Source organism: Periplaneta americana, chromosome 7, assembly GCF_040183065.1.
Source record: "Periplaneta americana isolate PAMFEO1 chromosome 7, P.americana_PAMFEO1_priV1, whole genome shotgun sequence".
Lineage (NCBI taxonomy): Eukaryota > Metazoa > Arthropoda > Insecta > Blattodea > Blattidae > Periplaneta > Periplaneta americana.
The window spans coordinates 136,336,868-136,357,672 of NC_091123.1; the positions used below are offsets into that span (position 1 = coordinate 136,336,868).

General features: G+C 35.2%; 1 protein-coding gene across 3 annotated transcripts in view; it reads right to left on the minus strand.

Moving 5' to 3' along the window:
- LOC138703459 (uncharacterized) overlaps nt 1-20,805 on the minus strand; it is a 185,784-nt gene that overhangs the window by 74,969 nt on the left and 90,010 nt on the right. The window lies entirely within an intron of this gene.

The following is a 20,805-nucleotide window of genomic DNA, read 5'->3' on the forward strand; positions in this document are numbered from 1 at the left end:
TTGGCATTAATTTTAATGATGAAATAAAATTTAATGCGGCGCAACTAATTGAAAAACTGACAAAAAATCTTAATCAGCTGGTCACTTCACCCTTACTCATGCCTGACCAAAAGATAAATATATTAAATCAATATATCTGGCCTCAGTTGGTTTACCCCTTCCAATGTGCTCCTTTAAAAGATCTTAAAGTGAAATTTCTATCTGATATTAACAAATTAATTCGCAGCGCTGTTAAGGAAATAATTAACATTCCTACTGACACCCCGGATGCTATGTTGTATGCACCAAGAAGATTGCGAGTTTTAGGAGTATTTAAAGCCCAGTGGGAAGCTTACCTTCAGCACTTAAATATTTGTCAAAGAGTTTTACACGTTGACAACCCTCATGATGTAGCAGCCACTCGAAATCTTCCAAACAAAATTGAACATTGCATCAAACAATTACCAATTACCTTCGATTGCTCTGAACGTATTTCTTCTCAAAAACTAAGAAAAGCATTGCGTGAAGATTCTTTTCATCAATGGAGCAAACTGAAAAGTAAAGGTTTGGGAGTTGTTTTCTATTCTCACTGGAAGAAAGGTAATTCGTGGATCTCAACCACTCAACTTTCGAGCAATCAGTGGACGCAAGCCATTAAGATGAACTGTAATACAATACCTGTACGTACTCTCCCTGGTAGAACTCTTGACTCAACCCGTTGCAGAAGATGCGACGAGCAAGAAACGCTTCCTCACGTCTTGGGTTTCTGCCATCATGGAGAATTGCTCCGAATCAACAAACATAATACGGTTCGTTCTCTCATCGCAGCTTCAATCCGTCAGAATGCTTCCTATGAGGTTTATGAGGAGGTTGGTTGCGTCTCTTCTGATGGCTCTACTAGACGGGCTAATATCATCATAATTGATCGGCAGAAGGATAAGGGTGTCATTCTTGATCCCACAATCCGTTTTGAGATGCATGAGCAACAGCCACAAGAGGTGTGTCGTAAAAAACAAGTCATATATGAGCCTTGTTGTCAGCATCTTGGAGCACAATACCACATTACACATTGGACAGTTTTTGGGCTCATGTTCGGTGCCCGTGGCACGATCCCACGTGAAACTTTAAATCAACTTAAACAATATAAAATTTCTGATGCAACGATTGATGCCATAGGATCTCACGTGTTAAAATCATCCTTAGCTATAATTAGTAATCATTTGTACCCAACAAAATTTTTTATTGTAAATGATTTCCTACGTTTTCTTATCTTAATGTTTTTTCTTTTTCTTTCCAAGTGTCACAAAATTCTTTTGTTTACTTATTATTCTTTATGAATTGATTAGTAGGCCGATCTATCGAACCCTTATTTAGGGCGGCTTTTGTTTATACAAATTATCTCTCTATTTTAACAATATTTCCGTTCTCGTTCTCGTCGTAACCGTTCCCGGTTTATTGTGGACCAACCTTTATTCTTGATGATCCAGGTTAATAAACTCTGGAATTGGGCAATATGATTAATAAACTTGTGGTCAATCGATTACTATATTATATTTGCATTCCATGAGCAAAGTTCAAAATTGAGTGTATGGGTTCTACATGTAATGAGTGAAAACAACAAAAATAAGCGTGTTCAAGTCTGTGCTTCTTTTCTTGCTTGTTATCGTTTAGCTCATGAATATCGATCGCGTTTGTCCCAGATTACTGGTGACGAAAAATGACACCTTTAATCAACACCAAGAAAAGAAAGGAATGGCTGAGTAAAGGAATGCTAAAGATTCTCATCACTTTTAAAGTTTGAGCGTATTCGTCAGTTTCAATTCCCGAAAATGAAAACTAATAGCGACCATGTGAAGCTTAAGCTGCTATCAGAACTATTTAAATTCGTGTATTTATCTATAGTTAAATTATACAGATTCATGAACAAAATATGCATTTACATTTTATTAATACTGATTTTTTTTCCTTTTTAGAATTTCTTTTTTCTCTCTCTCTTTCTCCTCCTGTAGAATAGACTAAAATCCGTTTCGGTCCAATATTTCTGTCCAATATTATTGGGAACACAAATACCGATATTCTCTTTGTTTATATTTCACTGTCGTGCAAAGGTTTTCTTCTTCGGATACTCCTGTTCCCCTGTATCATACTAGCAATTCTCTATAATAATAATAATAATAATAATAATAATAATAATAATAATAATAATAATAATAATAAAAACCATCGTCCATTTCGAGTACAATGTACAAGGGGAAATCAGGCAATCAATAAGTTTCCGGACTGCCCCGAATGAAGGCAACACCCAGGACATAGGAAACGGTGAAGTTATATAGAGTCAGAAAAACGCCTGGAATCTATATTAAATGCATCACTTGAAAGGCAGAGAAGACCAGCCATAAGACGTATATGGAGAGATCCAGGAAAAATCGCAATAGGTCCTCGACACACAGAATCACGTGTAGAAGCTCAGTTCTTAAAGACAATCTGACGCTGTTTGATAGACTGACTCAACAGGCACGAAAGTAATGATCTTCAGTGACACACGCATGTATGTTTAACGGTATACAATAAATACAAATGCAGTTCGGAAATATATTGATTTCACCTTGTAGATCCACCACCTCTGGCGCACTCTGGATAGTTTCTAACGAATTAAGTGTTGTACGCTTCTCGGCACTAGCGACATCTGTAAGTAACGCTCGTAGAATCGGGACGAATAACGGCAAGTTAAGGGTCTTACGACTGCACAAAAAAAGCCAGTATGTTTTGGAATACTTTCTTTCTAATTGGAATTTCCTCTTACCTCTGAAGTCAGTAATTTTTGCTTCTGTTGATGGATTTACTCAAGCTCTTGTCAAGATCTTCACTTTTAAATCCTTCAGTTTTGTGTAGCCATTTAAAGAACATAGAAAACGCCTTTCTCTGTCATGTGTTAAGAGTTTCGTCTCCACTACAGTATCATTGTCCAAGTATCACTGCCGCACAATTAAAAGGAAATTTCCATAAATAAATAAAACCTTAGTTCGTGCTTTGTTTCCATTTCAACGTTCTGCTTATTATGTAACACAGTTTGAAATTTGTTATCTTGTTATTTATGTCTTGATCTTTGTCATAACTTACATTACACACGAAATACTAAAAATGTGCTATTGTCCTGCTTGATTTTTCTTATTGCACGTTTGTTATCTGAACCTATACTTCACAATAGACCAGCCGTGACCAAACTCGAGCTGCAGTGATTACATGCGACAGACAGCCTATGAAGTAAGGAGACCGAGGAAAGGTATTTGGCATGAAAAGTACAACCAGTGGTGGCCCTTGTATTAACATCTTGATCAATCCAGCGGATAGAAATCTCAAGATTTGCTGTATCAGTAATGTCACTACTGTCATCAAGAGCCAGTGTATAATATACAATTTTTCTTGCTTCTTTTTTTAACCTTCCTCTTGAATATAATCAAGAATTTTTTAAATTCTTCTCTCGATACTTGGTCGAGAAATTCGTAGTTTTTCAAAATTAAAAATTTATTATGGACAAGTTATTTAAATTATTTTAATCATTACTCTTTCGAGAAATCCTGTTGTATCAAAAAGCTTTAGAGCACGAGATATTTCAAACCTCATTAGGTAGCCGACTACCTTACATTTATTTATCTCATCTTTCTCTTCCTGGCTATGATTTAAGACATGTCAATTCCTGGCTTTTAACAGTTCGTTGGCACACAATATTGAATCAGTTTTTCTACAATATTATTATTAAATGAATAATTAATAAAGTTACCCTCATCTCAAGCTTAAGAAGATTAAAATTGAGATGAAATCTAATAATTTTGTTCTTCTAGGGAGAAGATCTAAAAATATCAATATTCAAGCACGTACAGGAGAATTATAGGAACACTTAGTGGTCAATAGTAGTAGTAGTAGTGGTGGTGGTGGTGGTGGTGGTGGTGGTGGTGGTGGTCGTGGTGGTAGTAATAATAATAATAATAATAATAATAATAATAATAATAATAATAATAATAATAATAATAATAATAATACATAGTTCAGCGTGGTAATTAATGTTTCTATATACTCCTAATTGAACCGTTGAGCAAAGTAAACATATTACATTTTGTCCGACAGAACAACAATAGTAATATACGTTACAAGAGCGGTATGTTGACTTTTCATGTTCGAGGAAAAGATTGAAAAAGCGAAACGTAGTTGAGCTTTTTTAATTTCCGAGAACATGAAAACAAACATACCGCTCGTGTATCGTACATTATTTTGTGCGAAGATAGTTTATTACATACCTGAAAGACGAATTTCTAATTAGTTGCAATGAAATCTCCATCTTGGTTTCTGTTTAATGACGGAAACTTCGGAAAACCAAAATATCTTTCTTCAACATTGTTGCTATAAAATGTTTTCTGTGTTTACTATACTCCAGCAGGCCGTGATATACGTCTGTCTTTTTTTCCCCCCAGTCTATAAATGCGAACTTAAAACAAACGGTAAGGTTATGTAATGATTTATTTTTCATTTTAATATTTTAACAATATTATTTATATAACATATTGCAGTAATAACATCGGCATCTGGAATCTTGTTGATTTTTTCACGGCTTCCTTAATGTTACTTGTATCAGGAATGCAATAAGTTTCGTGGAATAGTAGACTTTACTTAATTTTTGCAAATATTTAAAAACAATAAGTAACATTGCAATTTAGGTGAAATTGCAGTGGTAAGTTTCCAATTTATAATTGTGACTATGTTAAACGTCTCTAAAAATAATATGTTAAAAGCCTAAAGCAGTAAAATGAATGTCGCGCTTAAGCGGTAAGAAGAGGGAAATTGTTATGTGTGTTACGTTGGGAATACTGAATGTGGTATTTCACACTTACCGCGTATTGGTTCTGTGCGGAAAACAAGCAAATACGTACGATCTCGCACAAAAAAATTCTCCTTCTCATTCTTTATGAAACCACCTCTTACTGCTTGTAGAGACACAGTTTGTCTGCTTGTAGAGACAGTTTGTAGAGCGACATGATACCGCCACTGCTTGCCTTCAGTACGTGAATGAAAAAAACAGCAATGTACAGGGAACTCCTCGTACCAGCTTGAATGTCTGTGATTACACGGTGTAATCACGACACCTGCTTTGGTCACCGCTGCAATAGACTGTCAATATATTTGTTTTGTTTGTGGATATTGTCGCAAGAATTTTTTTAATTTGCTGAAATAATCCATACTATTCTTCTGTAATATTGAAGCAGGTGTACTTTGGCGAATTGGGCTGTAATTTTGATTTGGCAAAATAACACAGGTCTTATAGCTAGTTCACAGGCTCGCTTTTTTTCTAACAGAACTATTCTGCCACTACTATTTTTAACCATAGTGTTCATAACGTTCCGTCTGCTTCCCCATCACCTACGTGCAAGCGATTCTCACAAAGCCGGTGTTGTTCCAGGGCTATGTAAACCAGTCTGTCTTCATTTATTTACGTAACATTATTTTTATTCTAGTGTTTCATATTTCTGCTCCAGTGATGAACGCCAAGGATAGCAAGATAATTTGATCAGCATGCAATATATCATATTTGTGTATTATTCACATCTACAGGGTATAGAAAATAATGTATTTTGAATCTACATTGAATTACTAACTTGCAGTGTGATATCTTCCTTAGTTCTGTGAGAATCTTTAAAAAAATCAAATCAGAATGATATCGGATACCTATTATTACTATATTTCGCCACATTAGTGTGCATTCTAAACAACTATTCACTATTTGTTTCTCAGTTTCTCGCCAGGACAAGTTCCGATTTTTTTTTTAGTTCACGTTAAGTTATACGACGCTGAGACATGATTAATATTCTTTAGAAAAGATGTACTCGTAGATTGAACTTTTCGGGTTAACACTGATGCAAGTGGAAGTGAAATACAGTCAAATGCCATTTTAAACGAATTTCTAAGAACCCTATCATTATTTTCGTTATACTAAAAGTTCGTTATAATGTTGATCAACGCTACTTTTTACACAAATGTCAAAACTATATGTTTGTTTTACTTTCACTATTACATTTTCACTACGTCATACTACTTTTGACCAATAAAACGGTATACGAAAAGACGCATTTCAAACAATCATGGCTGTTTATCGCTACAATTGTATCACTTCCCTAGCATTTGTTTATTTTTATCGTTTCCCTAGCATTTGTTTCTTTATTTGCCAACATTCAAACTGCAAATTCTTTACGGTACTATAAAACATGCTTTGACATAGTCATTTGTTTCTAGCATATACTGTATAGTCGAGTGAAAATGGCGGCTCTGTTCAAACTTTTGGTGAAGCTAACATTAGTGAAGTAGAATTTAGTAAGTCATTTAATACCTATTTTATTGTATTACAGTACTTTATTTCTTCTAATCTTTATATACTTCTGTTTTTATCACCTCCCTACCATTTGTTTCTTTGTTTGCCAACATTCCGAACTGCAAATTCTTCACGATACTATAAACATGCTTTGCGGTCGTAGTTTGTTTACCGCATATAGATAGTCAACTGAAAATGGAGACATTAGTGAAATAGAATTTTAGCAAGTCAATTAATATTTTATTTTATTAGAGTAGGCCTACTTTATTTCTTTTATGGCCGGTTTGTCCAAGTATTGTTAGAACACTTAACGACTGTTAAACCTTCAACAGTTTGTTAAATACAGTTTTTCCATTTGTTCAACACCAGTTTGGGTTAACAGATTCTTAACCGTTTGTTAACTTTAAATTTAGGATTTCAGGCTGTTAACTCATTTAACAAACAGTTAAACATGGCGGATAACACCACAGCTGTTCAGACAAAAGTTGTGAAAATAACATGTTATGTTTCTCTTTGAGGAATGTTTAGAGGAAGGGCCAGTTTCACCAAGCTTCAGTAAATCAGTCCAAATGAAACATTAACTAGTACTGAACATTAAAATATTTACACGAGTACGTTTATATGTGCGCTGTCTCCGTAGACTTCAAGCCGTGCAGCTATATAAGCCTCGTCGAGCTGGTTACGTCACGGCTCTCCGATGGATCAGTCTTTAGCGAGTTGGCTTGCCATTCCAGGGGCCCGTGTTCGATTCTCTGCGATAACTTTTTTTTATTAACGTAACTATTTTTTATATGTGTTACCTTTATTCATTTTTTAAATTTTGTGTAGTGGAACGAATTATTTCGCAACTCTGGCTCCACTAGGAGAATTTAAAAAACTCTTGGGAGATCAATTTTCTTCCCGAAATAAAACGAAGATAAACAAAATAAAGAAAAATAAAAGAAATGCACATGTGAATCTAATACATTGTCCACATGCCACCGGCGTCTATCACTGCCTGGCATTTTCGGGGCATTGAGTCCACCAGATCGAGGAAGTAGTTCTGGTCCTTAGCAAAATCTTCCCAGGTAGCCAGAACTTGATCCCAGAACTGATCTGGATTTTGAGGTGGGATGTCTCGATATGTGTCAATCCTCCTCTTTTTCATGCTTTTCCGTGAACTGTTTTGAACGTTTATGGCGGTGTGCGCGGGGTGATTATCCTTCTGGAAAATTAAATTTCCATCGGAAAGAAAACGATTATAAATTCCAAGAATCTAGCTATTTCGCTTCTGTTTTAAAGCCAGTGCAAAGATATCTTATCGCTAGCTATAATATAATTCTAATAAATGAAAGTTAATATACCAATTAAGTTTTGTTATGTTCGAATGCACATTATGTATTAATTTACTAATATTTCTTAGGTACCGGTATGTAGTTATAATAATCACTTTCATGTCTTAAAATAAAACTCAGTTGTATGTTACCTAGTTGACTAGTTTCAGCTTTGTCTCAGCCGTTTTTATGATATTCTAACCTATGATCAGTTTCTTCTAAAATTTTGAGTACCGGTACCACGATCTTTCTGACGCGGTATCTTTTGTGAATTTTTGTGTCATTCAAATTTTCAAAATGATCGGTTTTTAAATGGTTAACATTATCTCCATTTGACTCTTAATTTTCGAGCAGTTCCAGATATAACAATTCTGCGTCGAAACGTTCCGCCATTTTATATTGCAACTAATGAATAATTAAAAATTTAAAGACGGAAATTTCTATCACTAAATTTAATGATAGTTTTACTGGGTCGTTAGGCTAAAGGTGCTTGGTTAGATATAAAATGATATAATGAACCAGTAAATACATTAATGAATCATTGAAACCTTAATGAAGCTTTGTGAAACCGGCCATAAGACTGGTAATATATAATTTAAAAGATATTTTGGAATATTAATATAGGGAAGATAATCTTTATAAGTCAACTGATTATCATACTGACGCTTATTTCGATGCTGAGCTATTATCCATTTAATATTGAGGAAATGTGCGATCTCAACGTGGCAAGAAATTGAAGTCAGATTTGAATATCCTACAGAAATAGGCCACTTGTTTCAATTCACCAGCTACTATTAACTCTAGATTCTATGTTACTGGCTCTTCAACTATAGCTGATGTCAATAGTGCTTCAAAATACGCAGTGAGTAAATAATAAAATGTTTCAGCAGCAATTGCTTCTTTAGGACGAAATTACATATAATTTATACATGGACCTGAATTAGAGAATTTTAGATGATACGGATTTCTCCTCGGGGTTTTGTGTACAGTTAACTACACACACATTCGTGTAATTATTGTCACCTGGTGGTCATAATGCTGAGATTTTTCTAAACAGAAATTCATATTTAGCATTATAAAATATAACCATACTTATAATAATTATTATTATTCAATAGTAGTCAATGTAACTTTCATTTATCAACTCTCTGTACTGTATGAATCATGGCTACTGTAACAGGTTACGATTTTACACATGTTTCATGACTTACTCTACAGTACAAAATTTAAATAATAATATCAGCCAATAAGAAGTTGTCTTATATATGCAAAATCATTACCAACTGCTGTTGAGTAGTTAGAATAGTATTAACGAAAGTTAAAGTTAAGTGTTGGTTATTTTAAACAAAATTATGTTGGAAAAATGGAAAACATCTTAACAAAACGTTAAAAATAAACCAGCTGTTAATTTAACATTTGTTAAGCCAAATTAAACATTACTTGGAAAAACTGGCCATTAATCTTTATATACTTTCTTCTAATCGTGTAATAGTCAATTAAATCCCACTCGAGTTTTGATTTTCTCTAGATAAATCAAAACCTGTAGTAAGATTACTGTTGAGAAAAAGTCTGTAATTTTTTCGGAACTTAAGATTTTACAATTGATTCTTCCAGATAATTTACAATAACACTTGCACTTTTTGTCACATCCTCTGGTAAATTTTTTTGTCCAGCCAAAAATAGCCATAAATAATTAGCAACATTTACAGCTTCGGCAAGATACTTTTTTTCACTATCATTGTCACTACATACAGATTCTTCATCACTTTCACTCATACCACCTTCTCCTTGCATTACACTAATGACAGTCCCTTTCTGTAACCTCATTTTCAATAGTCACTGCACTGTCGATATCAATATTAAACCTCCTGACTTCATGTCTATAGGCGTGATAATATTCTCACATGTCTGTCTCCAAACAAACCATTTCGTTGTAATGATCTTATGTATCATGAAGGGGAAATTTTTATTTTCGTTGTAATGGAATTTTCGTTATATTGACGTTCGTACAATTGAAATAATTTAACATGGAACCTTATGCTGGTAAGGAAGGGGAATTCATTAAACTGGCGTTTGTTAAAACGACATTTGACTGTATTAGGTGCTATTTATCAACAGTAATCTCACTAGAGGTTTTGATTTATCTAGAAAAAATCAAAACTCGAGTGGGATTTAATTGACTATTATACGATTAGAAGAAAGTATATAAAGAGTAGAAGAAATAAATACAATAAAATATTAGTTGACTTACTCAAATTCTATTTCACTAATGTTAGCTCCACCAAAACGTTTGAACGGAGCCGCCATTTTCAGTTGACTGTCTATGCTGTAAACAAATGACGATCACAAAGCATGTTTCATAGTACCGTAAAGAATTGCAGTTTGAAATGCTGGCGAACAGAGAACAAATGCTAGGGTAGTGATAAAAACAAACAAATGCTAGGGGAGTGATAAAATTAAACAAATGCTAGGGAAGCGATAAAATTAAACAAATGCTAGGGAAGCGATAAAATTGTGCGATAAGCAGCCATGATTGTTTGAAAGACGTCCTTTCGTACCGTTTTATTGGTCAAAAGCAGTATGACAAAAATGTAATAGTCTACATAACTATACTCTTTGATTGACATTTGTTAAATTTTCTTTACGGAGCTTTGCAAGTCAGCGACCTAGCACATGTTATTCGAAAGTTCGTATTTTTCACCATAATGATTCACACATTACTTCTCCCACGTAGCTCCCTGCTTTTTGGGTTCAAGAGGAAAAGAATCTTGCTAATCTTATAAATCTGCCACATACTGTGGGTGTTGAAGTATTGAAAATATTATGCATTTATTAAAATGACGAAAATATGCACTTACATGCAACATAGAGCCATGCTCAATAAACTCAAAAACTGATAATTCGTATAGACAATGTGTAAGCATATAGTTAGGCCTATACTTTCCAGGAAATGTATGCAGCTATATGAATTTTGGGCCCTATTCATAAGCATTAGAGCAATTTATATCATCCAATCATGGAAGGTAAATATAAAAACGTTTGTGACTCACAGACAAATATAATTGAAGAGGTGAATTCCAAAGTGTCCTAAGTCTTTTTTTTTTAACTTGCTTTATTCACGTTTTAATTTATCCTTTTTAAGCCTATATATAACTGTGTAAATTTATTTAGCATACTCTCCTAAGTCTTGACTCACTGTCTGCATGTTTTTCCAAATGGATCTAAGGGTATCAAATTTATTTTATCAGTTTTTGTCATTTTTCTCATAACTTGTCAGTTGGACTTACACCAGTTTAAAATCCACCTCTTCAATTGTAAACTTGATCTACTATACGAAGACAGATATCCAGAAGTAGAATTAATCTCCAGGCCGAAAAAAAAAAAAAAGCGAAACGAGATGATTAAGAAGCTTTATAATTAGTGACGAAAGATTTCCTCTCAATACGAAATTTTTTAGCTTACTGGTTTTGTTAAATTGTATAATCATAATATGATACAAATTTCCCTTAAAAATTTCCCCTTATTAGGCTAAGCATTTTTTTATCTGATTGATGTTTCCAAGCTTTATAATTTTATTGTGCCGATATATCAGTTACCTCTCATCTTGATCGACAGATGAACTAATCGCTGCTCAAATAGCCACTATTTATACACAACACAATTTTTTGTATTATACAATTATTCGAAAAGTGTACGTACGTGCGTTATTAAAAAAAACAGGATTAAAGAATAAATTTGATCTGGAAATTAACTGCAAAAAAAAAAAAATTCTCCAGAAAATCATGCACTATATTCAATGCAACGTAAAATTTGCACAGCCACAAATATATTAAAATTTTCCTCCGTCAAGAGTTAACTGATTATTTTTAAATTACAGGCATACATCAGTCTCTTGTGAAGTATATAGGGTTGCAAAAATTTAGATTAGATCAGCAAAGATTTCATAACATATTCGTCATCGCTTGTTTCTTAAGGCTAGTTCACAAACCGGTAATGGAAACGAGAACGAGAACGGAAAAAGAGTTAAAAAATAATAGTAGGTCTACATTATGCAACGAGACTATAATGATAGTAATTAAGAAGCGAGTATGGATGTTTATGAAACGAGCGCAAGCGAGTTTCATAATTTTCATAAGAGCTTCATAATTACCATTATAGGCGAGTTTCATATGACTTTTTATGCTCGACCATATTTCTAACTTGAAGTTATTCATTTGATTTGTATCTAACCGACCTTGAGCAATACCTCGTAAATTGTGAGATGTGCGCAGACGCGAAAGTATTGATTTTTTCCGAGGAAAAGATGTCCACATTGACCTTGATAGCCTGTAAGAACCTACAGAGTAAACTAAATATTAACTTTGATATAACATTGAAATTAAATTAGACATTGAAAAACGAGATGACAAATTGAATTTATTTGAATATTATTTACAATTAACGCTAATTATTATAGTAACAGAACAATCTCCTGCGATAATATTGGATTTCCAGCCTCCGTGAGTTTTCGCTAATTCTCTTTCGATTGCATATCCGAGAATAATCGATACTTGCGGTTTTATAACGGTACAAAGCCGACTTGTCATTGGCTGAGGTTTTATAACGGTACAAAGCTGACTTGTCATTGACTGAACACCTGTATTTTAATGAGTAGGTGTACTTTAATGACATGCATTAAAGGACTGCTACCAGGTGTATAATTACTACATTTCGGCATGGTCGAGCATAAATATATTTAAATGTGAGCATTCACAATTAACGAGAAGCTTGTCGGAGCCCGGGAATGGGAACGTGACAGTTGGCCAAGTTTTCACTTCACCGTTCTTGTTTCTGATCACAGCCTACTAGATTCATTCTGTTGTCATCAAAAGCTATTTGGTCGTCGTATATTTTGTAGCAAGGATGCAGTGATATAATAATCTTGTCCATTCATTGCTCATAACTAACGCAAAAATTCAGTAGAATCATTTTCAATATGTGCTACGTGTAAATGTGACCAAACTACCTCGTGAATATAATTCTTAATTATTCCGCGTCTTAAATTTCGAAGTTGGTTAACCTGTGTTTATGTTGGCTGGCTTGTTCTCATGAGAGAATGCCATTGGTCAAGTATACACAAATAATATCAGAATGCGTAATATCGACTTTATACATCGTTATTGACATATCGATATACATAACCGTTTTCGTTCTCGGTTTATTGTGAATAAAAAATATTCACGTTCACTTCTTCGCTTCCCGTTCTCGTTCTCGTTACCGGTTTATTGTGGACCATCCTTTAGTCAGCATTAATGTTATGGTAAAACAAACGTGACAATGACTTTATACTGAAGTCAGTGTTGACACAGATATCAGAGGTTAGACGGCTAACGACTAAAAGATACAGAAGAAAATTTTTCATCTCAAACATTATTTACAGATACTTGTGAAGCCAAACGGGCCAACTGACTTGAAACTTGAAATGTCAAAGAAACACTGAATACTAAGAATTTTGAATAAAACTCAAATGGCAGATGAAGGAAAAGCAACAATACAGACAATGCAAGTATAATCGATATGATGTACAAATTAATAATTTTCCTACCGTTTCCAGATAATTATCTTTCTACTGAGAGCAGTAGTGCCTCTTTTGAGGGAGTTTGCGTGTCAGATGATTGTGTTATATTTAGATCTTGCCAAAACCATAAACTCTTCCCAGAGTTGTGTGTAATAAATGCTGCAATTCCAGCAATAAAATTTACGACTTCATTGGCATTCTTTTGAACCCGGATCGCACAGCATGCGTTCGTTTGAAACAAATTTCAAGGATTGACAAGGACTTCAAATCCAAAATAAGTTGCGACACCAATAAAATTTGTCTTCGTCTAAAGAGGAAAAGGCATGAGATGTTGCTAGCATACTATGTTTCAATGTTCAACAATTAGAAGATACTTAGAACTGTGCGCCAAGGGACAAGCCGTATCGGAAGCAGGTCGCTGCTGTAGGTTTGTTGTCATCGGTTTGTGGTTAAATTACAGGCCTGCCAACTTACAAGCACAATATGCGAGTCACCCGCAATTGGCTCACGACTAAAGGCTGGTTCACAATAAACCTAGAAAGGAAACTAGAACGGAAAAACGTTTAAAATAAATATATTTAAATGTGAGCGTTCACAATGTGGAGCTTGTCGGAGCCCGGGAATGGGAACGGAGAGTTGGCCAAGTTTAACTTTACCGTTCTCGTTTCCGAACACAGCCTACTACATTCATTATGTCGTCATCAAAAAGCTATTTGGTCGTAGTATATTTTGTTGTAAAGAGGCCGTGACATAACATCTTGTTCATTCATTGCTCGCAACTTACGCAGACATTCAGTAGAATTACTTTCTATAAGTGCTACGTGTATATCTGACCAGACTACCACGTGAATTGAATTCGTAAATATTTCATGTCATAAATTTTGAAGATGATTAACCTGTGTTTATGTTGGTTGGCTTTTTATTTTATTTTAGTAGGTTATTTTACGACGCTTTATCAACATCTTAGGTTATTTAGCGTCTGAATGAGGTGAAGGTGATAATGCCGGTGAAATGAGTCCGAGGTCCAACACCGAAAGTTGCCCAGCATTTCCTCATATTGGACTGAGGGAAAACCCCGAAAAAAACCTCAACCAGGTAACTTGCCCCGACCGGGAATCGAACCCGGGCCACCTGGTTTCGCGGCTAGACGTGCTAACCGTTACTCCACAGGTGTGGACTTGGTTGGATTGTACTCATGAGAGAATGTAATTGGTCAAGTATACGCAAATAACTTCAAAATGCGTAATATCGACTTTGCATATCGTAATTGACATACATATGCATATCCGTTTCCTTTCTCGGTTTACTGTGAACCAAAAATCTTCACGGTCACGTTCTTCGCTTCCCCTTCTCGTTCTGGTTCTCGTTCCCGGTTTGTTGTGAACCAGCCTTTACGCTCTACCGCACTGACACGATAATCTCCTGGATCTAGAGGTGATAGCATAATTTTCGTCTTTAATGTTGCGTTTATTATTATTATTATTATTATTATTATTATTATTATTATTATTATTATTATTATTATTATAAAAGATATACTCTTCTAAATTCCCATCTCCCGCATTTCTTATCTCGTATGTTGGTAGATCTGATGTTACACGCACTCTGCGATTATCAAAAATGATCTAAGACCATTAGCTCATTTGTTTTATTTTTTTATTTTACTTAGTTATTTAACGACGCTGTATCAACTACGAGGTTATTTAGTGTCTATGGGATTGGTGATAGCGAGATGATAATTGGCAAGATGAAGCCGAGGATTCGCCATAGATTACCTGACATTTGCCTTATGGTTGGAGATAATCTCGGAAAAAACCGAACCATGTAATCAGCCCAAACGGGAATCGAACCCGAGCCCGAACGCAACTCCGGATCGGTAGGCAAGAGCCTTAGCCGACTGAGCTACGCCGGTGGCTCACTTGTTTTTATAATATGTAGGTAATAGATCATTGACTATACAAAAGAGGAGAGTTCGGCCGGCACTGTGGATCGGGTCTCGGCATAGCTCAGGTGATAAGAGCACTCAGCGCGCCAAGCTGGGGGTGCTGGAACCAATTTTTTTCCATGAATAAATAAGTCACTTGTTATTGTTTGTCTTACGAAGTAAGTCATAAGCCGCACATAATTTTAAATCCTAGTAAGGGCTGGGGTTTCAGGAGTTCACCGTCGCAAAACTGGATACCTCGCTAGATATGTTTCAGGTTTCAATCCAAGTAAAATGATCCTAGATTTACTCATAAAATGATTTCTATATACGTTGGAAATTACTATAAAATCTAGTGAACGAGGTGACACCAAGGAGTCATAAAAAGTTATTTAATAACAGATTCAAGATGTAAACACAAACACTTAGCAATTTTCATAAATTCGCGATATTATTAGGCCTACGCAGACGAATATCTTGATAAGCCCCAGGGGTCCGGAGCCCGAAGTGCTCTCTATATCAACAGCAGAAGCTCTTATTAGACTCAAGACTTCATCCCAGCCTATTCTTACTATTGTAGATGATAGATGAAATGGGGGAGAGGTGGGTGTATTGGTGGAATGACAGAGGAAAACTGGAGTAAAAAAGGAATTCGTACTCGATGAAAACTAAGTTCGCCGTGATAGACTAAAGAAAGGTGAAAGTGTGGCAAGTTTAGCTATAGAACTGTTCATACCAGACCAGTACATTAGCGAAGTGGAAGAGGATTATTACTGGAACAGTGATTTTGGTACTATTTCCAGTTCAATTCTTGAAAACAGAAAAACAGTAAAGAGACCAACTATAAACAACAGATTATGCTCTTTCTTTGCTTTCTCAAAAGGATCAATATGTACTGTGATATATAAAGGAAGTATATTTTGTGGTGGCACAAGCAATAATTAACTTTATTTTATTTATAAGTATTTTTAATTCTCTAGAGTGCAGAGTTCTTCCATGAAAAAGATGTCACAAAAGTTAAAAATTTTTCCTTGTTTTAATAATCGTCCATTTATTTATCAGATGTTTAAATTCAACTCAAATTCATTTCTTTGAAAATTACCTATTTGTTACATTCTTGCTATCTAATTTAAGAAATTGCCTCGATTCTCTGTTGGTAAAATTACGATGTACGAAAACTTGAAATAGTGAACATTGTTCTTGTGGACCCTGTAAGGTGGTCGAATTCTGAGTCGATGTGCTTCATCCTATAATCGAATTGCCTAAAATTGAGGCTACACTGTAAATAGAATATAGCAATCCTATAGATGGCACGTGTAACGAGCGAAAAGATTTTGTATTTACAGAAATCTAAGAATTTATCACCATGGAAAGCTATTACCTTTATCAGTCAAGTAACTACGTTTTACTAACAGGGGAAGCCGGTATCACGCTTACATAATAAACCTAATCCTTTCGTAAATTCCGAAGGAGTTGTTGATAAGAACTTACGTATCTTTCTAACTACTGGCGATGTATGTACTTCAACATAAAATAGGTGAATGAAACTCATTTCTCGACTCGAGTTTTACAATAATAATAATAATAATAATAATAATAATAATAATAATAATAATAATAATAATAATAATAATAATAATAATAATAATAATAATAATAATTTATTTTAGCTGACAGATTTAAGGCCGTAAGGCTTTCTCATCCACTCAACCAGCAAAAAGTATACATACATATGAATGGACTTACAAAGAATTCAACAATTCGATTTAGATAAGAGTTACATGTATACAAGAGATTATTTACGAATTAAACAGCAAAATACTATGAACTATTAATTAAACACTGAAATAAATTGTGTAGCAGAATTAAGCTAAAATACAAAGAATGTTAATATATTTAAAATAATGTTACATAATAGAGACATACAGCACTATCAGGATGCATGTCTAAAGGAAGAAGTAACAATGTAGTCAGTGATAGTTTAAGTCAGTATGATTGGAGTGAAATACTAAGAAGGTTATCTTTTAAGCTGTATTTAAAAGTGTTTATTGTCTTGCAGTCCCTAATACTTTGTGACAAGGAATTCCATTGTCGCGAGGTGGATACTGTAAAAGATGATGAATAACAAGATGTTCTATGAAGAGGTATACTCAGCGTGCCATAGATAAGTCATCTGGTATTTACATCGTAGTTAGACTGTAGATAAGAGAAACGAGACGAAAGGTAGGGAAACGAGACGAAAGGTTTATACTGGATATTTAAAACATCCTGTTTTGGAATGGAATGGAATTTACGAGAGGGGGGCACTATGGCCCAATACTGGCACCTGTTACGATCTATTGCGCTAACCCTCAAGCTAGGCGCATTCCTAAACCCAACCGGCTGACAACACTAAAGTTCGCTGCGTACCCAGGTTTCGAGCAGACAACCCCCCTCGACCCTAGGCCAGCCCCTTCCGTGCATCGCCAGCTTATCCTGTTTTAAAAAAGGTACTCACTGTACCAAACTAATGTAAGTTGTACAAATTTCAGAAACTGAGTAACAGTATGAATTTATGTAAGTAAACGCAGAACTGCATGCATTTTATTCTTCACCCGACATAATTAGGAACATTAAATCCAGATGTTAGATATGGGCAGGGCATCTCACACGTATGGGCGGTCCACACCCTGTGGAGTAAGGGTTAGCGAGTCTGGCCGCGAAACCAGGTGGCCCGGGTTCGATTTCCGGTCGGAGCAAGTTACCTGGTTGAGGTTTTTTCTGGGGTTTCCCCCTCAACCCAAAAGGCGGGCCCCGGACTCATTTCACCGGCATTATCACCTTCATCCCATTCAGACGCTAAATAACCTAAGATGTTGATAAAGCGTCGTAAAATAACCTACTAAAATAAAAAAAAACGTATGGGCGAATCCAGAAATGCATAAAGAGTGTTAGTTCGGAGGCCGGAAGGAACAAGACCTTTGGGGAGGCCGAGACGTAGATGGGAGGACAATATTAAAATGATGGTAGAGACTGGATTAATCCTGCTCAAGATAGGGACCGATGGCGGACTTATGTGAGGGCGGCAATGAACCTCCGGGTTCCTTAAAAGCCGTAAGTAAGTAAAATATGCTTTGATTTTCTCTCAAGAATAGTATAGACGCATAGTGAAATGCGTTACGAAATTTTTCTTCACTCTGCAAATTTGACCACATTACACCCTCGTTCAAATCTTTATCCTGGCTGCAACTCAGTAACCGTAGAACACTTAATTCGCTGTCTCTTCTGTTTCGAGTTCTCCACACTTCTACTCCAAATTATCTTCGTTCCCGGTTTAACTACTTATCCTCTAATCACAATCTAAACACCAGGTCACAGGAGAGCCAAATCCTAGCAATTCCTGCCCACAGAACATCCCACTATTCATCCTCTTTTACTGTCCCAGTCCCCCATGAATCGAATTCTCTACCTCAGAAGATAAGGGGCTGCCAGACAATAACCACTTTCAAGAAAAGGCTAAACGATTTCTTACGGGCGCAGTCAAATTGAAGTTATAATTGTGATCGAGTTTAATAATTTAATTAATTTAGGTATAACTATCATTACTATTATTACCATCATCATCATCATCATCATCATCATCATCATTATCATTATTATTATTACATAATTATTTTATTGGTGTTGTGAAGATGAAAAGAATTGTCATTGTATTATATTAATTATTTATTATATTGTCTTGTATTGCTTTGAATTGTATTGTATTAAGTATGTTATATTCATAGCATTATAGTGATTTTCTATCATACTGCTTGAGTGGAAGAGAAGGCCGAATGGCCTTAACTCTGCCAGTTAAAATAAACCATTATTATTATTATTATTATTATTATTATTATTATTATTATTATTATTATTATTGTATTACAATAGGCTACATAATTGCCAATATTTTCTGATCAAATCTCCTAATCGTTTTAAGTTTTCCTCATGAAATGCTCTGAAGTCTTGAAAATGTGTCAACATTCTTGCTTGTTTCATGTTCGTACATTTCAACTATTTGCTAATACATACGTACCGGTAGGTATACTTCCGGCATGTATAGAGAAGTATTTTGATGCAGTTTAATCCTTGGTTGCATCATCCTAATCTATCGGTCTAATCTGTGTTATCTTGTCGAGTAATATCTTTAAATGTTTGGTTTAAAACAAATATCTACTGCAGCCGTGTCCATTACTATTCTACACTGGTTCCAATTATACACGCATGCCGTTACGTTCAAGGTTTGGCTACATGCTCAAGGACAGTTATGTGTGTGCTAACAGCAAAACAGAACCTTGACAATCACTTCTGCTTATCATTTCCCTTCAGTGTAAACAATACTAACAAGTAGAGACGAACAAAACTGCCGCTCTCGCTCGCTGTGTTCGTTGCATTTGTCTTTCGAGTCTCGTTCATCATTCTCGAAATAGCATTTGGTCGGCGTGGAAAGATTTCGTAACTTTGAATAACATACATCATTGAAATAAATAACGTTATAAATATTTAAATGAGACAAAAAGACAAAACAGAACAGTATCTTAGTTATCAAAATGTTCTGGTTCTATTATATGACATTACCTATGATTATATAAATAGAAAAAAAAATTCTCAAATAAATTTGCATTTCTAATAAACATAAAACATAACGTTAATATCTTTTTATTTCAAATTGCACACTTGATCTCAAATATATGAAAAGAAAATTCCCAGCTTTTTAATAAGTGCCTAGTAATTAAATAAAGATTTGGGAACGGATTATTTATTATACACTGAAAGGTAGAGATGATGTTTCAAGTAGGCTACTTGATTGTTTGTACATAACAGTTGCCAAAGTAGATAAAAGTTCAATCAGGTATAAACAACTGTGGCGATTCAAGACTGCTTGGCGTTCGGGACTTCGGGAGTTAACAATTTCGGCGTTTCGAACACTCACAAGCAGTCTTTACGTCAACGACGCGGCGTATAAAACATTGTCGTGTGAGTTTTCGGCTTTGCAGGCGCTGTTAGTCTTGCTTTCTCGATCGTTGTTCATCTCTACTAACAAGATATAAGAATAAATTTCCTGTCTACATTCTGCTTCACCAAGCCATAGGAGGAGATTCGGAGAGAGGGAGGGCATAGGGAGGCAATTCTACTCCAAGTCAAAGTGATATTGACCACTATCTCTAGCATTACGTACGAAGAAACCATAATTCTGAGCAGTTATAATAGGTTTATTAGCAAATTAATATACTAATCAACGTTTACTTAAATATTATGTTTTTAAATAGCCTATACGAAAGTACTTCGAGAAATACCCTCTGGAATGTCTGCTTTATCAATCACATATTCCATCAAGATATGGCGGGGATCGAACCTGGATCCAAGACCAAACTATCAGCGCTTGAGCCAGACGCGACAGTAGTAGTAGTAGTAGTAGTAGTAGTAGTAGTAGTAGTAGTAGTAGTAGTAGTAGTAGTAGTAGTAGTAGTAGTTACAAATGGCTTTTAGGAAACCGGAGGCTCATTGCCGCCCTCACATAAGACCGCCATCGATCTCTATCTTGAACAAGATTAATCCAGGGACCAATGGTGAGCTTATGCGAAGGCGGCAATGAATTTCCGGGTTCTTTAAAAGCCATTTGTAACTTACCAACACTAACACCACCACCACCACC